Here is a 5,219-nt window from a genome sequence, read left to right as displayed (position 1 = left end):
GAGAATAGAGATAGAATGAAGCAGGATGATATAAGAGCTGAACTATTTGAAAGATGAATCATTAACAGTGATTCTGTTTACGATCCAATTAAAACTTTAGGTTTAAGTTAAGGGGAAATGATCTCAATTTAAGGATTATTTTAAGTGTTTAATAAACCCATGTTTCTGTTTAAATATAGTCCACTCTTTAAAATTGGAAAGAACAAAAAAAAAAGAAAACACAACAGGGAAGTGTTTTTATAAAACAGATATCATCATATCTGCAACAGGATCGATTGTTAAAGTGATTATCAGTCATTCTCAAGCTTTGATTTTAAGAGCATTTTCCCTTTAAAGAGAGAAACATTCATCAGCAGGTGGCAGTTTAGTTCAATTCAGTCCAATTAAATGATCCAGATATGAGTCAGGATTTAATTTTTCCCAAATAATCGATCCCAAACCATTGTTTGAGGCTCATTAGGATTATCCAGATGATGCTCAGATTGTTATCCTGAAATCCTGGGAACTGAAGGTAATCCGCCCGCTAACAGCTGTAGAGTCGCTCTGCATTCCTCCTGTTTTTAAAAGCTTTGCTTTTATGCAAGTTAATTTTACTTAAAAAAAAAAAAGGATCACTGCAGGACACGTCTGCTGTGATTCGGACGTCCTAAATGCGTCCACGGTTTGCGTCTTTGTCCATTTGCCTTTGTCCCTTTACGATTCCGTGGCAGAACAAGAAGCATTAGTGTTGGTTTATCATGAGGGCTGCAGTAGCCTGCAGACAGGAAGAACAATGAGGCTCAGTGGCGTGGAAACAACTCTGCAGCATTCTTACATAAGAAAATTGGTTTAATGGAACGATGCAGAAAAAAACCATATCAAAGGTCAACCGGTGTTTCTTTTATTTTATTAACTGGCTGCATTATATGCTGTCTATATTAAAGTAAAACTTTTCTCATGGTTGATTTCAGAGCCAATCTCTGAAAAAACTCAGTAAGAAATAATTTTACCTTTAATGTAGCTTTAATTTCGATATTAGAAGCTGAATGTCTTCATTCTGCTGAACCGGATTTATAATCTCGTTCACTGCATGAGAATTTTAGTCATTTTAGGAATTATTTCCTTAATAAAATCACAGTTAATGGACTTTTGTGTTGCCAATTTATGACTTTTCTGTTATGTTTTTCTTTTTTACTTTGCTTGACGATTCATACAGGAAACGGGTAAAATAATTAGCCTGGAAAATATCCTTGATTCTCCATTAAGTTCAATTTTTCAGCAAGAAATAAAACCGGTGGGTTGAATCTGTGGGAAGTCCACTGTTGGGCCCGGTGGAGGATCTGTAGTTCTGTGGGCCTTTTTTTTTATCTCTTTCAAAGACCTTGGTAACCCTGTTAGCGTTAATGGTTTCATGCTTTCTTTGACAATCCAGTAGATTTGGAAACTGAAAATTACTCACCATTGGGTCTTTAAACCGGGTAATGACCCAAAACATATGGCCCAATCAAAACGGTTCATTAAAAACCAAATAAACTTTTCGATTGGAGGAATGACAACAGGATCCCCGCTGAGGCGACAGATAACGGCGCTAATTTCATGGGGATTAGATTTTCTTTCTCAGTTACTTTGCTAAACTTCACCTTCCATCCCTCAGCAGATCCTAAGATGAATGGCGTGGAGGTCAGGCCATCTGCAGAGCTCAGACACTGACCAAACACTGGCTCTCAGGCTGAATAATTGGCTGTCAGTGACCTCTGACCTCAGCTCAGAGTCTAAGGTGTCTGATCGATACTGGGCGAGGCGGGCAGGAGGAACCTCGGGATAATCAGCTCCTTCGGCGGAGCCTCCTGCCTTTTTTTCAGGTTTACAGTCGTTGCAGCTGACAGTGATCGGCAGCAGACTGAGCAGTGATCTGATCAAATGTTGTGTTTTTATCAGATTTGACAGAAAATATTTTAAATATAACTTCAAACTAAGAATTTTCAGGTTCAATGCTGCAGGATTGAAGCATCTCAGGGGACCAGAACCGCTTTCTGCTGCCAAACCGGGCTAGCTTTATCAGGAAGGGGCCCAAAATAAGGTAGTCCATAATGTCAGTGCAGGTCTTAAGTAGTATTTGCTGTGCACACACGCCCCTACGTAGGTGAATAAATGCCCACATTTGTTATTTTGCTGCTTTTGATGGGATCAACTTAAACAGCTGTTTTTAGTTCAGTCGGCCCCTGTGGATTTTAATGACAGAGCGCTGCTGTTTGCGTGCGGGATGACTGACACTAAACTCCATTCTGCCGCGGCTCCTCTGACCCCCACGACTCCGTCAGTAATTAACCTGCCTCCTCCGCGGAGGACAGGAAGGGGAATCACTTGTCTCAGTCGGTTTGTGAAATATTCATCTAAAAGGGTCAGGTCAGCCAAATGAAGTCTGTCTTTTCTGAGCGGAATGCTTTCTGAGATCAGCTGATAACAGGCGCTCAGTGGGACTCAGGCCAGGTGATTTATGGTCATGGCGTAAACGTGGTTGGTTTCTGGTCTTTTCCTCATTTACTCAGGATGCAGATCTCTTTTCTTTTTAGCTCCACACAGGTTTTTCTCAAAGATTTATGTGATTGTTGAGGAATAGTTTCCTCTCTATGTGGCACCAGTATCCCCTTCATATTGGAGGTTTTTACCCCATTTACACTACCCTTGAAAAACCGCGCAGAGACCGGTCCGAGCTCAGTAACTGAGATAACTTATCGTGTGTAAATGGAAAGCAAACTGAACTGAACCGAGCTAGACACAACCGGACCGCGCTAACTGCAGACCAGTTCCAGAGGTGGGCTCGGCTCGGGTTTTCTCTGGCTAGGTTCTCTGATAACAAGAGCACATCCCGATTCACACTCCATTCCAGTAGTTGGCGCTAATGCCCCTCCGGAAGTTGCCAATTAACACAAAACAGAAGAATAACAACTATAAACATCGTCAAAAGGTTGACGTCTTCGTCTGACCCTCCGCAAACACCGAAGTACAGCTATAATAATCAAGCATAACTTTCTGAATGTGACGGGGCGCCGCCATTTTGATTTGCTTGATTCCCTCCTTCTTCATCTTCTTCTTCTTGTGTTTTATGGCAGTTGGCAAACAACTTTTGGTGCATTACTGCCACCAACTGCCTGATTTCCTCCTTCAATACTGGCAGTAATACCGCAGATCGTCACTAGGAGGCGAGGAGTCGAGGAACCGAGATAGCGTGATGTGTAAACGGTCGTCAGAACCGAGCTCGGCCTGGTTAGCTGATCCGAGCTTGGACCGGTCTCGGCATTGGATCGGTTTTTCAAGGGTAGTGTAAATGGGGTATATGTCCTGGAATTTCATAGACTTAATGATGCTTGCTCCTTTTTGTAAATAGTTAATTAATTATTGGGTTTGATTTTACTTAGTTTTAACTAATGATTTAAAATTCTATTTTAGTTTAACTGCCCCAAAGAAATCTGAGGGAAAAGCAGAATCTTTTTGGATTCTGCCTCGTCTGTTCCTGTTTGACTGTGACTCCATCCTGGAGAGAAATATCAGCTGTTCTGCTGCCATCAACACCTTAGTTTATAGATGTTGGAGATTGGCCTGTTTTTCAGTGTAGTCCTGTTTCTCTGACTGTGACTAACTGGATGTGCTCTCTTATTCCTCTGACATGGGAGCTGGCTCTGAGCTCGTCTTTTACAGCTGCTTTTTGTATCTCTGCTTCTGTCTCCTTGAACCCCAGTCGGCCTCAGCAGATGGCCGCTCACACTGAGCCTGGTTCTGCTGGATGTTTCTTCCTGTTAGAAGGGAGTTTTTCCTCTCCACTGTCGCTACAAGCATGCTTAGTGTGAGGGATTGCCTTCAAGTCAATGAGTTGATGCAATGAACTGGTTTTTCTTAGATAAAAAACTTAATAATTTTGACTGAATGATCTGGTGAACTGTAAAGTGCCTTGAGATGACTTGTTGGGAATTGGCGCTAGAGAAATAAACTGAATTGAATTGAATTAAGAAGTTCTTCGAGACACTTCACTCCATCATAGATGTAAAGCATTGAACCTGAAAATTCTTAGTTTAAAGTTATATTTAAAATATTTTCTGTCAAATATTTTCAGAAATAGTAAGAAAAATTCCCTTTATAGGAAACAGAAAATGTTCTTGAACCTTTCAGACACGCCCTTATTGCGCGGGATAGAACTGAAACATGTGTGAGTCTCTGTTCTTTTTAAAGTCACTGTAAAGGGCGTGTTTGGGACCTTAGATGGTCAGGACCACCGTGATCCATCCATGCGCAGTTTTTTCGGCGTCTTGTTGTGTTTTGAACCGTGTGAGGTGCCTTCCCACGAGCAGCAATGTGTTTTTAATCTGAGCCCAATTATTCACCTCCTCTAGTTTTGTTCCCAGCGAACAACTCAGACAACTGTCTGCATTTTACAGGCTCCGCTTTTCCCCTCCCTCCGCTGTCAGCGCCCAGCCGGGCCGGGCCCTCTGGCTGACACACTGTGTGTTCAAATGGGGCGGGGGGGGGGGTAATTTACCAGTTTAGTAGTAAGAGGTTGAACTTCCTGCTGGTGCCGAGCTGTGAATGATGGGACAGGTGGAGTTAGGCCCCCCCACCCCCTCAGGCCAATGAGATGGACAGACCCTCATCTGGTGACATCATCAAATGGTCAGCGCTCCTGTTTCAAATGGTTCCCCCTAGAGGTTGTGGGACGGTGCTGCACTGACAGCTGGGTTCTGTGGTTTTTCTTGTTTGTTTGTGCAGAAAGTTGCTTTATGCGTCACCACAACCTGAAAACCTCTCCTTTTCCCTCCTCCGTGTGGAATCACCCTGAGAAGCTGTCCCTCATCTGACCCGGTTGTGTCCAGGAGGAAAACAACGGGAGGGCTTTATGTTCCTCCCCGCCTCCTTCTTACCTACCTCTGCTCTCTCGTTTTGTCAACATTCATCTTCCTACAAATTATGTTTTGCTCTTCGTTTCATTTCTTTCAGCTCTCCTCCCCTGTAGCCTCCTTTCTCTGCTCAGCATGTTTCATTTTTTTTTCTTTTCATCCTCTGATCTCTTTAGATTGTCTCCACAGTCGTATCGTACATAATTTCTTCATCACCTCCCCCCCTTATTTCTTTCTGTAAGTTTTTTTTTCCCTCTGCTTATCATTTTATATTTCTGTCCTTTCTCAGTATTTACTACGGAAGAGGATTAGGGCCACTGAAAAAACAAAACAAAAAGTTAACTGATTTTT

General features: G+C 42.5%; 1 protein-coding gene across 1 annotated transcript in view; it reads left to right on the top strand.

Moving 5' to 3' along the window:
• LOC107094679 (ephrin-A5b-like) overlaps positions 1 to 5,219 on the top strand; it is a 129,162-nt gene that overhangs the window by 94,592 nt on the left and 29,351 nt on the right. The window lies entirely within an intron of this gene.

Source organism: Cyprinodon variegatus, unplaced genomic scaffold (genome assembly GCF_000732505.1).
Source record: "Cyprinodon variegatus isolate N-32 unplaced genomic scaffold, C_variegatus-1.0 Scaffold500, whole genome shotgun sequence".
Classification (NCBI taxonomy): domain Eukaryota; kingdom Metazoa; phylum Chordata; class Actinopteri; order Cyprinodontiformes; family Cyprinodontidae; genus Cyprinodon; species Cyprinodon variegatus.
Note: the sequence above shows the minus strand (reverse complement) of the source record. Positions and strands in the feature narration are given on the sequence as shown.